At 39.9% G+C, this 18,986-nt stretch overlaps 1 protein-coding gene across 3 annotated transcripts in view; it reads right to left on the bottom strand.

The window, feature by feature from the left end:
• The window catches only part of GMPR (guanosine monophosphate reductase), a 98,513-nt gene that overhangs the window by 15,176 nt on the left and 64,351 nt on the right, over window positions 1-18,986 (bottom strand). The gene's annotated exons all lie outside the window — the stretch shown is intronic.

Here is an 18,986-nt window from a genome sequence, read left to right as displayed (position 1 = left end):
AAGAAGAGGAGGAGGAGGAGGAGGAGGAGGAAAAGAAGGAGAAAATCTACTGCACAATTATAGGATGGGGGAAATATGGTTGAACAGAAGCTCATGTGATAGAAAACACCAACTTAGCAAAATCAATATGCTCCAGCAATGGACAGCAAATGCCAAACAATCTAATGTGAACGTAGTATCCATCGCAAGAGGCTTTGTGTCATATAGTCCTGCTGGGATATGCCCTGAGGTGCCATATTCTGGTCTAGGTGTCACATCTTAGGAAGAACTTTGATAAATTGGAACACAGAAAATAAGGCAACCAGAACTGGGGGAGGCCTGGCAACCATGTCATAGGAAGAAAGCTTAATAAAACTAGGGGTGTTCAGCCTGAAGTCTTGGAGGGCATGGGAGAGATGTTTTCAAATATTTAAAAGGCTGTCACATAAAATAGATTAGACCCATTCTTCTTGGCACTAGAGTGACCAATGAGTAGATGTTACAGGGAGGCCAATTTCAGCTCGATATAAGAAAAGAAATTCCTACCACTTTGAGCAGTCCAAAAATGGAGCAAGCTGTTTTATGAAATAGTAGTGAGGGTTCCCTTCCCAAAAGTCTTCCAGCAAAGGCTGGATATGGCCAGCAATAGGGGATATTGTAAATGGGACTCATGTATCAGCTTGGGGGTTAGACTAGATGACCTGAAGTGTCTCTTCCGACTCAAAGATTTTATGATCCTAGGACCATGTCAGCAGACAAGGAGTTAGGACCATGACAGAGGCCTAAATCGAAGCTACCCAGAAGGAAAAGGGGCCATTAGCACTGCACAAAGCATAGCCTGAAGAACTGCATTGTTTCCAAGAAAAGAGGCAGTTCAAGGAGTAATTGTGGAAGACATTGTTACTGTTCCATCCTGTCTGATTCTTCATGACCCTGTTTGGGGTTTTCTTGGCAAAGATATTGAAGTGTTTCCTTCTCCAGCTCATTTGACAGATAAGGAAACTGAGGCAAATATGGTGAAGTGACTTGCCCAGGGTCACACATCTAGTAAGTGTATGAGACAGATTTGAATTCAAGAAGAGGAGGCTAGTCCCAAGTGCTCTGTGCACTTATGGCGCCACCTAGCTGCATTATTAGGTAGCTTTCACAAGTTTTCTACTCTATTTTGGCTAACAAGGATGGGAGGAAGCACACTGTGACTAGCTTTGTGACTATTCCAGCTAACTTTCTGGGTGTGTCTATTTCTAGGTACACTACATAGTATTGCAAGACTACTCATTCAAATAAAAAAAAAATCTTGAGCCCTGAGAAATATCTCTAAATAGTGCTAGATCTATTGTATGGTATAGAGGACAGCGCTCTAGACTTGGAGTCAGGTAGACCTGAGTTCAAATCCTGCCTCAGATATTTGAAACACTCTAAAAACCATGAAAGTTTAGCTCTAAAACAAACACTGAGCAAATTACTTATCTCAGTTTTTAGCTTCTTCATCATTTAGCTTCTTCAGGATAATAGCAGTGGCTATGGGTAAGTCAAGGATAGCCCTCTATCCCCTCCACCACCTTGCCTCATATATAGAATGGCAAGGGGGCAGAGGGCTAGCCTCAGTCAGGACGGCTTGGGTCTAAGTCGTATCTCTGACACATGCTAGGTGAGTGACCTTCAGGACATTACTTGCTAAAACTATAAGGAAGTAATTAGAGGCAGCTAGGTGGCACAGTGGATAGAACTTGGGACCTGTAGTCAGGAAAACCCAAGTTCAAATCCAGCCTCAAACACTCACTACCTGTGTGAGTGTGCAAGTCACTTAACTGCCTCTTGCCTCAGTTTCCCCTTCTGTAAAATGGGGATAATAATAGCACCTACCTCCTAGGGTTGTTGTGAAGATCAAATGAGACAATATTTATACTTAGTAGACATTTTAAAAATGATTGTTTCCTTCCTATAAGTAGTTTGTTGAACAGTTATCAGAAGTGATAGCAATTTCCTCATCAAAAGTAACCCACACCAATGATATCATAGATCTATATCTCTCTATATATGTATGTATATGTGTATATATATATATATGTATCAGATATTTTTTACACAAATACATATCTAATTATAGGCATCCACACAGAATGTTGCTCCTGCATACTTAAGGTCAACACCCCCCCCCCCCACGCCCCCCCCCCCCTACCAGGGAATCATTTGAATAGCTTCCCCACAGCCCTCCTTAAGGCTATTTTTTCTAGTAGTTCTTGCTCCTACCATTTCAAGGATGCAAACTGAAAAGTTCATTCTAAGTATTTTTTTTTCTTTTTTGTTGCTGAAAGGCAAAAGAATAGAGAGATACTTACTCAGGATCTGACACAAACACATACATGTACACGTTTACTCATTATTTATAGATTAAAGGAGCATGATTTTCATGCTTTGCCTTTAGCAAATAACCACAAAAAACTACATATACAAAAAAGGGCAAACTTGCTTTGGTTCAACAACTCATACTGCCTTATAACAGCCTCTCAAGAGAGGCAGAAACAATGAAGACAAGAATCATTTGATTTCTGGCAGATTTTTTTTAACATTTGTTTTGAAAACTTTGAGTTCCAGATTCTTTCCCTTCTTCCCTCCTCACCCACCCCCACCGGGAAGACAAGCAATTCAATTTAGGTTGTACATATGTAGCTACGCAAATCATTTCCATAGTAGTTATACTGTGAAAGATTAACTATATGCCCTTCCATCCTATCCCGACCCCCACTTATTCTATTTTCTACTTTGACCCTATCCCTTTTCAAAAGAGCTTATTTTGAAATACCCTCTCCCCCAGTCTTCCCTCCCTTCTATCATCCCCCCTCTTATCTCCTTCCCCCTACTTACCCAATTGAGTGTGTATGTTATTCCTTCCTTAAGTTAAATTCCATGAGAGTAAGGTTGACCCATTCCCTTTTAGCTTCCTGCTCTTCCCCTCCATTGTAACAGTTTTCTCTTGCCTCTTTTATATGAGATAATTTACCCACTTCTATCTCTCCCTTTTTCCTTCTCCCAATATATTCCTCTCACCTCTTAATTTTATTTTTTAGATATCATCCCTTCATATTCAACTGATCCTGTGCCCTCTGTCTATGCATACATGCACACACATATACACATACATATATATTTATATACACATGCACCCTCCTATATATGTATATATGTATGTATGTATACACACATATTTTTATATATATATATATATATATATATACATACATATATTTTCCCTTCAACTATTCTCATACTGAGAAAAATCTCATGAGTTACAATTATCGTTTTTCCACGTAGGAATATAAATAGTTCAACTTTAATAAGTTCCTTATGATTTCTTTTTCCTGTTTACCTTATGCTTCTTGTATTTGAAAGTCAAATTTTCTGTTTAGCTCTGGTTTTTTTCATCAAGAATGCTTGAAAGTCCTCTATTTCATGGAATGACCATATTTTCCCCTGAAGCATTATACTCAGGTTTGCTGGGTAGGTGATTCTTGATTTTAATCCTAGTTCCTTTGACCTCCAGAACATCATATTCCAAGCCCTTCCATCCCTTAATGTAGAAGCTGCTAGGTCTTGTGTTATCCTGATCGTGTTTCCACAATACTCAAATTGTTTCTTCCTGACTGCTTGTAATATTTTCTCCTTGACTTAGGAACTCTGGAACTTGGCTATAATATTCCTAGCAGTTTTCTTCTGGGGATCTTTTTCAAGATGTGAATGGTGAATTCTTTCAATTTCTATTTTTGCCCTCTGGTTCTAAATATCAGGGCAATTTTCCTTGAGAATTTCTTGAAGGGTGATTTCTAGGCTCTTTTTTTGATCGTGGCTTTCAGGTAGTCCAATAATTTTTAAATTCTCTCTCCTGGACCTATTTTCCAGGTCAGTGGTTTTTCCAATGAGATATTTCACATTGCCTTCTATTTTTTCATTTGCTTGGATCTGTTTAATAGTGTCTTGATTTTTCATAAAGTCATTAGCTTCCATTTGCCCCAACCTAATTTTGAAGGAATTATTCTCTTTAGTGAGCTTTTGAAATTCTTTTTCCATCTGGACAATTCTGTTTTTTAAGGCATTCTTCTCCTCATTGACTTTTTGTGCCTCTTTTGCCATTTGAGTTAGTCTATTTTCTAAGGTGTTATTTTCTTCAGTATTTTTTGGGTCTCCTTTAGCAGGCTGCTGACTCACTTTTTATGATTTTCTTGCTTTATTTTTATTTCTCTTCCTGATTTTTTCTCCACTTCTCCTACCTGATTTTCAAAATCTTTCTTGAGCTCCTCCATGGCCTATAACCAATTCATATTTTTCTTGGAAGCTTTTGATGCAGGAGTTTTGCCTTTGTTGACTTCTGTTTCCATGTTTTGATCCTTTTTATCCCCAAAAAGGATTCTATGGTCTGATTGTGCTTCCTCTGCTTGCTCATCTTGCCAGTCAATTACTTGACTTTTGAGCTCTTTGCCACAGTAGAACTCTGCTTCCAGAGTGGAGAGCTGTGTCCCAAATCGCTGGGGCTTTCATAGTTGCCAGAGCTATGAGGAGGGTGCCCTCTCTACAGCCTCCACAAACTCTAGCACACTGGCCACACACCCCAGGACCACCACCCAAGACTGTGACCCAGATCCAAACAGGACAAAGAAAGAGAGATTACCCTCTGAATGGTCACTTGGTCCCCCTATCATCTGCAGGCCAGGAGCTCCAGAGGCAGCCATGGGGCAGCAGCTGTAGCCTCTGCACCTCCACCACCTCTCACCCCAAGGGCAGGGGCTGGAATTAGGGTTAGAAGACCATGCTCTTCTATCACTCAGTTCCAACAGAGTTCCTCACTGACCTTTTACTTTCTCTTTGGTGTTTATGGATTGAGAAGTCTGGAAACCACCACAGCTGCTGGTGATTTACTCTCCTGAAATCTGCTTCAGCCAGTCTGTGCCACTGGTCAGGGCTGCCCTGGGTCTGGACCCAGGTGGCTCACAAGGGACTGTGCTTAGCTCCCAGTCTTCCTGTTGGCCTGCTGGGCTCTCTTCAGTGTGAGATTTGTGTCTCTCTGTCACTTTGTGGGTTCTGTAGTTCTAAAGTTTGTTTAGAGTCATTTTTTTACCGGTATTGGAGGTGTTGGAGCAGGAGCTGAAGCAAGTTCCTGCTTTAACTCTGCCATCTCGGCTCTGCCCCCTGGCAGATTTTTTGAACATATGGTATGATAACCCCTTGCTCAAAAGTATTTCCCCACCCAGTGCGTGAAATTCCACTATTAGAGTCATGTTCCCTTAGTTTCAAATAAAGTACCCCTGGTAGGGGTAACACATTGAATCACTAACAACTCAGAGCAGGAGTTTTTAACCTTTTTTGTATCATGGACCCTTTGGGCAGTCTAGTGAAGTGTATGTTACTGTTCTCAGAATAATATTTTAAATGCACAAAATAAAATACACAGAATTTCAAAGGAAACCAAAATTGAAATACAGTTGTTGTTTTTGAATTTCATAGACCTCAGGTTAAGTGCCTTTGGCTTAGAGTACATGCATTTATTAGAATCTTTCATTGCCAAAAGGAAAGCTTCAGAGCAGTAATTCATTAGGCACCTAGAGTGGGAAAAGGGAAAGTTGAGAGATTTGGGATATATGAAAATCAATTAAAAGGATGTTCAAAGGGGAAGCAGGTGAGGGTCAATGAGAACTAAATGGGCCTACTTAATAATTTTGCCTGGGGCTGACTATAGTTACAAGTAGTAACATTTCTCATGGTATTTATGAGGGTTAAGGGACCTTAAAGGTCATCCAGTCCACTCTCATTATTTTATTAATGAAAATAAGGTCAATTGCTAACATATAGATTATCCATTTCTAACTCAGGCCCCAAGGTCCATTAGTGTGGGACCATCTCTTCATTTTTAGAAGTCCATGCCCTCCACCAAAAAGGAGAGCAGCTGGGCAGAGTTGGTGAGAGGGAGAGAGAATAATGGGGCTCTTTAGTCTCTGGGTTCTTCTGGCCTCCAGCATTAAAACAGAAGACATGGGAAATTTCAACCTCTCTTCAGGGCCATGAAGGAAGAAAGACTCTGAGAAGACACTTACATGAGAGGAGCTGGCAGTTTACATCTTGTATCCATTCATAGTTTTCTACACTAGTGACTTTGGGGACTTTACCTTTGGGTGGAATCTGGGACTCTCTCTCTCGTTTGAGCTGAGTTACATCGCTCCCAATGGGAGAACTCCTTCAATCTATATCATCTGGTATAAACATCAATATAAATATACAGGGGTGGCTAGGTGGTGCAGTGAATAGAGTGCCGACCCTGGAGTCAGGAGGACCTGAGTTCAAGTCTGGCCTTAGACACTTGACATACTTACTAGCTGTGTGACTTTGGGCAAGTCATTTAACCCCAACTGCCCTCCAAAAAGAAAAAAATATATATATATATATACACCCAGATATGTATATATGTATGTGTATTGTATACATATATACACACATATATGTTTCACATGTAAACTTTCTCTGGTTTCTGTTTTGCTATCAACTTGGATAAATGGGTTTCTTTCCTATTTGCTCTGTGTGAATGTGTGTGTGTGTGTATTGTTGGTATTAGGTTGAAAGGGGATCAAGCCTTGGATATAAAATTCCTTTCCCCATTATGGAACAGCAATCAGGAATTTAGCTTGAACCTAAAAATTACTTCCCCATAACTAATAATATTTAAGGGAGCAGACAGATACAAATCTAGCACAGTAGCCTCTCTCTCTGAGGAGAGCATAATGGCCAACGTCTGACCTCAACCTCCTGCTTCCTATCCTGGCAGGAATTAAAAAATCCTTTGGAGAAGGGTGGGGAAGGAAATGCTAGAGATATAGTTATTCCTGCCTGCCTTTGAGCCACACCCACAACCCCTATGTGTTCCAGATTTGGGAGATTACCTGTAAAAGGATGTTTAAATAATGTGTTCATTTCCTTCTACTAACCAGCCATTCTATTCTAAAGGAAATGCACAGAATCAAAGAATGTCCAAGTTGGAAGCCTTGTCAGAGGCCACTTCATCCATACCCTACCTGACAAGGAATCACCTCCATGACACACTGCATAAGTGGCCATCCAACCTCCAACTGAAGACCTCCACTAAAAGAAGACCCATTTTTTCCTGAAGCAGCTCATTCTACTTAGAATTAGAATTAGAACAGCTCTAATTGCTAGGAAGTATTTCCTGATATCAAGCCTAATGGACTTCATTGAACCTTTTATCCATTGCTTCCCATTTCTGGGGTCAAACAGAACAAATCTAACCTTTCTTCCAAGTGACAGCTCTTTAAAATCTTGAAAACAACTTTTGTGTGTCCCCCAAACCTTCTCTCCTCCAGGTTGGGCCTCCCAGTTTTTGTAATAACAATAATAACAATAAACTCTTACATAGGGCTTTAAGGTTTACAAAGTACTTCTTCACAATAAATCATCCCGTGAAATGATCTTGAGTTCCTTCGTCATCCTGGCTGCTTTGGATTCTCTTCTTTGGATTCTCCAGTATAGCTCCAGGACCACGGGGCTATCATTACTTCCCTAGTAGACATTTTCCCTGGGAAATATCTAGGTACAGACTAAGATTGCATTAGCCTTCTTGATTGTCATCATACTGATAACTCACACTGCTGTAGTCCACTAAGAGTCCCTGAATTGAATTTCAAACTGCTGTCTAGCTTTACCACACCATCCTTTACTGGTGAGGCAGATTTTTTTTTCTTTGAACCCAAGTATAAGACTTCACATTATCCCTATTAAATTTTATTTTCTTAGATTTGGCCCAGTGTTCTACCATGTCAAGATCTAGAATGGTCATTGCCATTCATCACATGAGTTATTCTTCATAGTTTGGTGTCATCAGCAAATTAGACAATCATTACATTTCTGCCTTTATCCATGTCACTGATGAATGTTAAATGGCAAAAGACCAAGCATGCATCTCTGTGGCAGTCTACTAAAAGTCTTCTGCCAAGATGGTACCAAATCCTTTACAATACCCCTTTGGGTCCAGTCATTCAACTAGTTCTAGATACACCTGACTGAAATACTGTCTAGATCAGAGGTGTCAAATACACAGCCCACTGATGGTGGTTGGAACCAGATCAAAATGTAATTAGGACATAATTAACAAAATAAATAGAAAATAATAAAATACAGGGGCGGCCAGGTAGCACAGCGAGTAAGAGCACCGGCTCCAGTGTTGAGAAGACCTGGAGATCGAATCCCAGGCTCAGACACTTAGCACTCACCCAGAAACACCTGGCTGTGTAACCTTGAGCAAGTTACTTAACCCCAATTGCTTAGGGGCGGCCAGGTGGCTCAGCGAGTAAGAGCACCGGCTCCAGTGTCGGGATGACCTGGATCAAATCCAGGCTCAGATACTCAGCACCACACCCAGAAGTAATAACTGACCGTGTAACCTTGAGCAAGTTACTTAACCCTGATTGCTTAATAAAAAAAAAAATAAAATACAGATAATGCTCTTTTATGTTTTTCTAAGTCAATTTGTAGCCCACGGGGATGATTACGTATGGTTTAGTAGCACCCCTTTCTATTTAAGCTTGACAACAACAGTCTAAACCACATCTCTCCATCTTTTCCAGAAGAATCATTCAAGAGACTTTGTTCAATGCTTTGCTGAGGTCTAAATAAACAACTTCACCATCATTTTCCTGGTCTACTTGTACTATAATGTCTACTCCTTGGGAACTAGAATTGTTGTATCAATAGGCACAGAGAAGGTGCTTAATCAATGCTTGTTGATTAGCTGATTGAGCCATTTCTGTCTGAAACATTAGCTTTGTTAATGAAGCAAATAGGTAGCATCTTAGGTAGAGGGTTGGGCCTGGAGTCAGGAAGATCTGTGCTCAAATCCAGCCTCAGACACTTGCTAGCTGTATGACCCTGGGCAAATCACTTAAGCTCTGTCTGCCTTTAGTATCCTCAACTATAAAATGTGGATGATAACAGCACTTACCTTGCAGGTGAAGCTCAAATGAGATATTTACAAAGTACTTAGGAGAGTGCCTGGCATGGAATAAGCACCATATAAATGCTTATTGTCTTCCCCTGTATTGGTTCAACCTATTTGCCTTTTGATCCTCCCCTCTTGTCCAAAATTGTTATTAAAAAAATCCACTTCTTGCTGTTCTTAGCTGTTTTCTCCCACCTCTGTTTGCTCTGAGATTTAGCATTCACGATGCTATTCTTACAGGACAAGACCACTCCTGAATACAAAAGGATTCAGCCTATGTTACCTGCCCTTGCTTCCATCTTCTGAATGTCATTTTAATGTCTAAACTGGTCATGAATTAAAAAAAAAATTTTAAGCTTTTTGGAGGGGGGAAGGCAGGGCGGTTGGGGTTAAGTGACTTGCCCAAGGTCATATGGCTAATAAGTGTTAAGTGTCTGAGTCTGGATTTGAACTCAGGTCCTCCTGACTCCAGGTCCAGTGCTCTTTTCACTGCACCACTTAGCCACCCCAAGCCTGCACTCTTGATCAGTGGGAGTTCACTGTATCTAGTGGGCCAGAGCAAGATTTACCACACTGCATTCTGGCCATCTTTCGGCCATGCCACTGGACTCAAACACCTCCCCCTCATTAAAACAACACTACAATTCCTGGAAAGAACACACCAATCAACTATGCTCTAACTCTATTCACCATCTATGTGAGTCCCCAGATCAAAACTCCCCTATGGTCATGATTCCCCTTTATGTATCGTCTCCTACTAGAGTGTAAACTCCTTTAAATTAGTCAGTCAGTCAGTCAATGAGCATTTATTAAGTTCTTACTATATGCACTGGGGATACAAAGGAAGGCAAAAGAGTCTTCGATTTCAAGGATCTCGCGTTCTAATGTGAAGCAGCTAGATGGCACGGTGGATAAAGCTCCAGGCCTGGAGTCAGGAAGACCCGAGTTCAAATCTGGCCTCAGACACTTACTAGCTGTGTGACCCTGGACAAGTGACATAACCCTGTTTACCTCAGTTCCCCTATATGTAAAATGAGTTGGAGAAGGAAATGACAAACCATTCCAATATTTTTGCCAAGAAAACGCCAAACGAGGTCACAACTCTCACAAATTCAAACATGATTCAACAGCAACAACCACAACATATTCTCATGGGGACAGTCAGCATGTAAGTAATTAGGCAGATAGAAGATACGCTCAGTGTAAATGGAAGATAATTTTAAAGGGAAGAGACTGGAAAGAGTAGGAAATGTCTCCCTTTTCCTATATGTATTCCCAGCAGTCAGCACAGTGCCTGACAAATTAAGAGCTTAATAAATGCCTTTATAATTCATTATCTTTCCCCAAACCAGCCTTCTTTCTAATTTCTCTATTTCTACGGAGAATATCACCTTCCTGCCATCCATTCAGGTTCTCAGCCTCAGACTTGTCCTTAACTCTTGGCTCCCCCTTAGCCTGGTACCTGGTGGTTCATGAATGCCTGTGAACTTGACTTACCTGACATATTCTGCCAATCACTGTATAAACAGATAAGTAGATCTATCTATACACACACACACATACATATATATATATATATATATATATATATATATATATATATATATGATGTTGTGGAAATAGAATCAGACAGTGATTGGTGGTGTATACATATATACATACATACATACTTATAAACCTATACACACATATATGTATGTGTGAAAATATATACATATATACACATATAGATATAGATATTTACTGTTGTTGTTTAGTTGTTTCAGTCCTGTCTGACTCTCCATGACCCCATTTGTAGTTTTCTTGGCAAAGCTACTGAAGTGGTTTGCCATTTCCTTCTCCAGCTCACTTTACAGATGAGGAAACAGAGGCAAACAGAATAAAGTGACTTGTCCAGGGTCACACAGCTAGTAAATATCCGAGGCTGGATTTGAACTCATGAATGTTTACTACTTTAATTCAAGCCTTCATCACTTCTTGCCTGAACTATTGCAATAGCCTCCTGATTGGTCTTTCTGCCAGTTCTGTCTTCCTTCTCCCATCTATCCTCCAACACAGCTGCCAAAGTATAATTTTTTTTTTTTTTGCAGGGGGGAAGGCAGGGCAGTTGGGGTTAAGTGACTTGCCCAAGGTCACACAGCTAGTAAGTGTTAAGTGTCTGAGTTCAGATTTGAACTCAGGTCCTTCTGACTCCAGGGCCGTTGCTCTATTCACTGAGCTACCTAGCTGCCCTCCAAAGTATAATTTCAAATGTGTGTACGTGTATGTGTCTAAAGGTGTCATTCTCCTCCTCAAGAACCTCCCTCTTGCCTCTAGGATAAAATACAGTGTGTCCCAAAAGTCTTGGTGCAGTTTTAAGCTCTGATGCACTATGATTTTGGGGACACTCTCTTTTTGGCATTTAAAATTCTTCATAATCTGCCTCTAGTTTGCTTTTCCAAGATTATTACACTTTGCTGACTTTATACATTTTAAGTTCCAGCCAAATTGTCTTTTTCCAGAGTCCATCCCCCGTGCCTGGAATATACTCCCTTACCACTGCCCCATAGAATCCTTAATTTCCTTCAGTGCTCACTTGAAGTGCCACCTCTTACATGGTCTTTCTCCAGATCCTCCCTCCTTCCCGTCCCCAACCAATTACAGTGCATTTACTTATTTGTATACATGTTATTTCCCTGATAGAAGGTAAGCTCCCTGAGGGCAAGCACTGCTCCATTTTTGTCTTTATATCTCCAAGCCTAGCACAAGGTCTGGGACACATCAGGCACATAGCAAAGGCTTGTTTACTGATTTATCTGATCCACAACAGTCTTTTTAGGCAATACTCCTTTCTGTTCTTCATCAGGATTATTTCTCTTTGCATCTTCAGAATTTTATTTATTTCTTAGAGCTTGCCATCCCACCCAGGCTGGCCTGACTTTTAGAATTTTAGCCCATGAGACTTGACCTATCCTTTCTCTGAACTCTTTGAAATCTGTCCTCCCCAAATCTGGGGTTCATATCAAACTTTGATCAGGTTTCCTCCCTCCTCTAAGATAGACTAGTCTCTTCTCTCCAAAGGCCTCCCTCATTTTTACTGCCAACAAACAGCCCCCTCCTGGTTGATAAGACTCTCATCCGAAACAGAATTTCATCTTGTTCATTTTCCATCCTTTAAAGGATGAAATGATCATTAAGGCGAGTCAGGAAATGTTGAGCTGCTCTGATTTTGGCAGAGGAGGCTAAAGCAAAGTAGGGATCATGGAGCTCCCACCATTATTACTCTAACCCACTTCTCTGCCAGGCTTCTGATCTGCTTCCCTAACACCTCATCGATTTCCTGTTTCTGTTTAGGTCCTGTTTCTCTCTGATGTCCAAGGGCATTATCACTTACATTTCTGCCCTGCCTCCATTGACATTTAGCCAGCTGTTCCTTCATGCTTTCCTCCACTGATTTCTCAATTTCCTCACATTCATATATCATCTTTACATACACTCCTCCTCTATTTCCTCCAACCTGTTCTTTTTTTACCTGTCCTGTTTCTTTTGAATAAGGCAATATCCATCCAGATCCATATTCCAGTCGTGGGGCACATCCCACCAATTCTCTGTGTGATGACTATGAGGTAAAATTTGCCTCCTTATATATGGAGGTCCTTCTTGTTCATCTTTTTTTAGGTACACAAACTTTGTGTATTTATACTGAAGCCATGGATTTTACTACTATATTTTTATCTTTTGTAAGCATCAAAATATCTATATTATTCTTCTTATACCTGGTCAATATATCAGCAGGTTTTTCCCATATTTTCCTTTTCATCTTAAAGTCCTTTTGATTAAATTTACAAGTCGCCAGACAAGTATATTATTATCAGCCCTTGTTAGGTATCCTCCACACCTGACCAGTAGTCTGGCATTTCTGTATTTTAAGCTGTGGTCCAGAAGATCAAATCCCTATCTTTGCAACATACCTTCCTCTTCTGAAGTCGGTAATATTATATAGCCTTCAGTTTATAAAGTGCTTTAAGGTTTGTTGTTGTTCAATCATTTTCAGTCACATCTGACTTTTTGTGACCCCATTAGGGGTCTTCTTGGCAAAGTATGGGAGTGGTTTGCCATTTCCTTCTCCAGCTCATTTTACAAATAAGGAAACTAAGGCAAACAAGATGAGTGATTCATCCAGGGTCACACAGCTTGTCAATGTCTGAGGAAGAATTTGAACTTAGCTTTTCTGGATTCCAAGTCTTTCACTCTCTCCACTGACTCACCAAGTTGCCTCTAAGTCTTTAGATAAAAATGGATTCTAGAGATAATCCAGTCCAATCTCCCACCCAAGTCCACAGCAAAATATCCTTGACAAGAATCATTCAGCTTCTAATTGAACATTGCCAGTAAGAAGAAACAAACTATATTATGATGCAGGCCATTCTAAAAAATAACAATAAATTTAAGAAGTACTTATTATTATTAAAGTAGAGAAGGCACCATGGAACATTGGAAAGAACACTGGCTTAGGAGTTGGAGATCTCAGTACAAATCCCACCTCTCCCATCTGTGTGACCTTGGACCTTCCTCAGCCTAGGTTTCTTCATCTGTTCAATGAGGGAATCATACCAGATGGCCTCTGCCATCCCTTCCACCTCTTAGACTATGATCCTATGATGCTTCTCATGTGTAGAAATGACTCTGGATTCTTGAAGGCCATGCCCACAGACTGGCATGTGTTCTGGAAGGTCCTACCAACCTTAGAGGGTTTAAAGGACAATGCTGACAACAGGACATGTCTGTTAGAGGACCGATCTAAATAAAAATCTATAGAGAGGCTTAGGCAGGTGGGTGGTGCAGTGGATAGAGTGCCAGGCCTAGAGTCTGGAAAACTCATCTTCTGAGTTCCACTCTGGCCACAGACACTTACTAGCTGTATGACCCTTGGTAAGTCACTTAACTTTGCTTGCCTCAGTTTCCCCAAAAATGAGCTAGAAAAGGAAATGGCAAACCACACCAGTATCTTTACCCAAAAAACATCCCAAACTGGGTCGTGAAGAGTCAGGCACAACTGAAAAATGACTGACCGATGACAAGAGAGGCTGATCATCAGTAGTTTGTGGTCATGTGGTGATAAGTTTTTGGTCATGTCAATTCATGAAAGAAAGAAGAAAATACAAAATGGTCTTCATTCCTGGGTGGCCCCCTTCCACTTTGGCAGTAATGAAAGCAAAGTAGTGGAAATGGGTATAGAACATTAAGAATCACATCATTTTTATACCATGAATAAACATCCATTTAATGGTTGGTACTCTAAATATGAGATATTTCTATTGAACAATGAGTGGACACAATAGTAAAGGAGTTGCCACACTTTGACTTGTCTTTGTCCTTCTTGAAATAGAACAGAGAATTGAACACGATATTTCAAATGTGGTCTGACTATGGCAAGGTGCAATGGTACTATTATTTCCCATGATCTTCCCAGAATGCTTTATATTGGTTCAGATTGAATTTATGATCAACTGAAATCCAGCTAACTTTGCCCCGTTCACTATTTGTACAATTTTTTAAACCTAAAAATAACATTTTACATTATTTGCTTTTACCTTATGGTTTGGGTTCAACATTAATAACTTCTTAAAATGTTATAGCCTTCATTCTGTCATCATGATATTCACTATTACTCTAAGGGTTTTTTTTTTGTCTTCTTTAGATTAATAATTACCTTTCCTATATCTTCATTGATTAAAAAATGTTGAAGACAGAAGGACCAAAAGCAGAACTTAATATTAGCTTGCTCAAAACAAAATTAATAAGGTTGATTTTCTGCAGTAAAAAATGCATTATAAAAACCAAATAATATTTCTGCTACAAAAATGTAGTATGAAAACTATTTTTAAAAAATTATTCAAGCTGTAAATGGTTAAACAAGAGCTGACTGTTTTTGTCAGTCACACTGCAAAGTTGGTATTAGGACAAATATAAAGAGCACTGAAGAGTTTTAGGGGAGGAATGATTAATTTTTTTAAAAAGCTAAATATATAGAAAGAGCATAATAAGGTGGAAAAGATGCTGAAATGGGAGCCAGGGATACCTGGGTCTTATTTCAGCTCAGCCACCATCTAGTTCTATGACAGTATATAAATGACTTCATTCTGTGGGGTCCTCAGTTTCCTCATCCTTAAAATGAGAGCTATGTACTGCATTAAACCTTCCAGTTTCCTATTTCTCTTCCTCCTATGTATCTTAACCTAGGGTGTGTGGACTTAACTTTAAAAATATTTTTAACTGTATGTCAGTACAACTGTTTCCCTTTACATTCCTATTTTTTATTCTATGCATTTAAGAATAAGATTCTCAGAGGGGTTTACATATTTCATCAATCTGCCCATGGGGTCCAGGGCATAAAAAATATGATGAACCCCTGCTCCAGTGAATGATGTAGGAGAAGGGGGACAGTCTTCATATCCTTGATACATGTTGGGCTTATCCTGAATTTTTTAGATCTGCGCTTTACTGGAAAACACTCCTGCTTTTTTAAGTATGGAAAAAAGCTCTCTGCATTCAATAAACAGAAACACTATCCCAAGCAGAGCCCCCTGGGCCCAACTGACTCCTTGCTGTGGCTTGCTTCTGCACTTTAATAGAGCAGATGTGCTATTTCAGCAACTAAAGTGTAAAATGAGACAGCTGGCAATTGGACAAAAAGGCAGTAACCAAAAAGTCTGATGGGTTTCCAGTGGATACAGAACTACTGGCAACAGAAATGTAATTGTGAAACAACATTAGAAAGTGGCTGTGGAGTGATGATACTTTTGAACCTCAGCTAGTTCAACTAGTTAGCTCAGTGCTAATGAGGCCAAGGTTATGGGCTCCTTCTCTCCGCAGGCCAGTTAGCACCACTTTGTTCTATGGCCACAGCTGTCTCACAAATGTGTGTGTTTGGTAATATGGAGGAACCATGTGAGGAAGCATGGCTGAATCCATAAAATCTATTACCGGTGCTGGGAAAAATCCAGAGTGTACATTCTGCTTGGATGGAGGCAGGAGGAAGGACAGCCCCAGTCTGCCAGTCGGCTGGCAATTATGTGCCAGACACTGTGCTAAGTCTTGGGAATACAAAAAAAGTCCCTTCTCTCAAGGAGCGCATCTAATGGAGAAGCCCCGGGTCTCTCTGTTTAACTGATCATGTATCTCTTATAAGATAAAAGTATGTAGCTAGTCTCAAACTCAGTGGCAGCTGAAATCTAAAGCATGTTCTGCAGTGAAAAGCAGCATGAGAAACAGAAAGATCACTAGGGGGTTTAATCACAATAGAATTATATACACATAGTAGAAACTCAATAAACACTGATTAATTGATTGAATGACTGATTGATTAGAAAACTTTAAAAGAAGCTCTTTCTTGTGAAAAGTCATAGAGATTTACTATGGGTTTTATACTACTCAACTTTGTAAAAGGGAGAGGAGGCTGACACAGAGAACATATTTATCAAACTGATAAAGAATACAAAGCTAATGTGGCTAGTTAGCACCATGACAACATGGTGGAATGGTGGGCTGAAAACAACAAGATATAATTCAACAAAGATAAATGCAAAGTTTGACATTTAGGTGCAAACAACAAATTCCACAAGTATAGAAAGAAAGAGATCTGGCTTGGCAACCACCAATGTGAAAATGATATTCAGGATTTAACTGATCACAGTCTTAATATAAGCCAGCAATATAATGCAACCACTGAAAAAGAAAACATGATTTGAGGTTGCATTAGCTGAGATATACTATACTGATCAGCAGGGATCTATATATTATTGTATTCTGCACAGGTCAGATCACACCTGTAAGGGTCATTTTATTTGATCCTGGACATTTGCCACTGATAAACCAGAATGAATCCAGAAAAAAAGGAAGCCAATATTTTGAAGAGTCTAGAAGCCATATTTTATAAGGAAAATATTCATGTAAAGAAGAAAAGACTGAGAGAAGACATGAAAACAATGTTTAACTATTTGAAGGGCTGTCAATATATCTAGAAAAAAAAAAACTGTGGAGGGAATACACCTGTGCTATACTGCTCCCAAAGGCTGAAATGGAATCAACAAAAATGACCAATTTTAAATGATACTTTATAATTCACATATATATATACTATAAGTATTATTATACTCATTTTATAGGTTAAAAAATTGTAGCTCAGAGTGGTTAAATGACTTTCTCAAGCTTTATACAGGCAATGAGAGGGAGAGTTAAGGTTGGACCCAGGTCATCCAACTCCAAAGCCAAGTGCTCTTTATGCTAACCATATCCCAGCTGCCTCCATGGGCAGAAGTTACAAAGAAACAGATTTCATTTCCACATAAGGGAGAACCCCCTATGAATATACCTATTCAAAATGGAAGAAGCTTCCAAAAGTGGTAATGAGTTCCCCTTAACTAAATACAATTAAGCAGAAACTTTATGGTTGTGAGTAACCATGGTGAAGAAATGATTGTTTACTGAGTAGGAATTGTACTCCAAAATTAACTGGATTGAACAAATGATTATCAAATACCTACCATGTGCAAGGCACTATGTTCGATGCTGGGGATACAAAGACAAAAACAAAATAAATTCTGCCCTCAAGAAGCGTAAAGTCTACTTGTGGATAAAACACATACCTGGATAAGCAAATACAAGGTTATATGGAGAGAGAAGAGAGAGACAGACAGCGAGAGAGGGAAGAGGAGAGAAGGTGAGAAGGGAGAAGGAAAAAAAAGGGAGGAGAGGGAGAGAAAGATGGGGAAGAGAAAAGAGGGATGAGAGAGAGAGAGGAGGGGAGAATAGTTAGGAGGGAATCAAGGCACATTTCATGGGGAGGGTAGGTAGCAGCTGAGCTGAGCTGAACCTTCAAGGAAGATGGGAATTCTGAGAGATGAGGTGAAGATGAGGAGGGAGAGAGTGTTCAAGGTACAAGGGATAGTCCATGAAAAGAAAGAAAGGCAAAAGAAGGAAGGAATGCCAAGTTCTTAGAACAGCTACCAATTCTGTTTGGCTGGAACACAGAGTTCATGAAGGGGGTTAATATGAAATTAGTATGGAAGAGTAGATGGGAGCCAGATTATATGGGGATCTTTAAATGCCAGGCTCAAAAGTTTATATTTTGTCTTTCAGTCAATGGGGAGCCAGTGAGGGTTAAAAGTACAGGAGTTTTATGTTCATATGTGCTCTGGGAAGATGATTCTAGCAGTTGTATGTAAGATAGAATAGAGAGAGGAGGCACTAGTGGGACATCAGTTAGGAGGCAGTGAGAGCAGTCTGGGTGAGAATTGATAAGGGCTTGAACTAAGGCAGTGGCCATGTTGGCCATGTGAATGAAGAAAAGAGGATGAATATGAGATATTCTGTGAAGGTATAATCAATGAGACGACTGTGGATTTGATATGTTGCCTTCTAAATCTAAAATTCTGGGATTCTATATGTATTTGTCATTAACATAATTAACTTAAGAGAATAAGCATTAAAAATCATAATAGTTCTGTACAGAACTTTTAAAGTTTGAAAAGAATTATACATATATTATCTCCTTTGATCTTCACAACTCTAAACTAGGTGCTATTGTTATCCCCATTTAACAGATGAGGAAACTGAGCCTGAGAGAGGTTAAAATGATTTGACCAGAGTCATAGAGTCAGGAAGTATCTGAAGCAGGATTTTGAACTCAAGTCTGCCTTACTCCTAAATACAGCACTTTATCTACTGTGCCACCTATATAGCTACTTAGAAGCCAGACAGAACCTCAGAGACCACCTCTTTCAATCCCTTCATTGTTACAGATAAATAAAACAAGTCCTAGTGATCTAAAGTGATTTGTTCAAGGTTACAGAGTTAATTGGTACCCCTCTACCTTTTATTTTAAAATGCAAGGGTGGCTAGGTGGCACAGTGAGCAAAGCGCTGGCCCTGGAGTCAGGAGGACCCGAGTTCAGTTCTGGACTCAGACACTGAACACCCACCCACCCACACACACACACACACACCCCACACACACACAACTAGCCGTGTAA

This window comes from Petaurus breviceps, unplaced genomic scaffold (genome assembly GCF_028583685.1).
Source record: "Petaurus breviceps papuanus isolate PSGF00001 unplaced genomic scaffold, PetGlider_PUasm1.0 190, whole genome shotgun sequence".
Lineage (NCBI taxonomy): Eukaryota > Metazoa > Chordata > Mammalia > Diprotodontia > Petauridae > Petaurus > Petaurus breviceps.
This window is presented reverse-complemented; position numbering and strand designations above follow the sequence as displayed.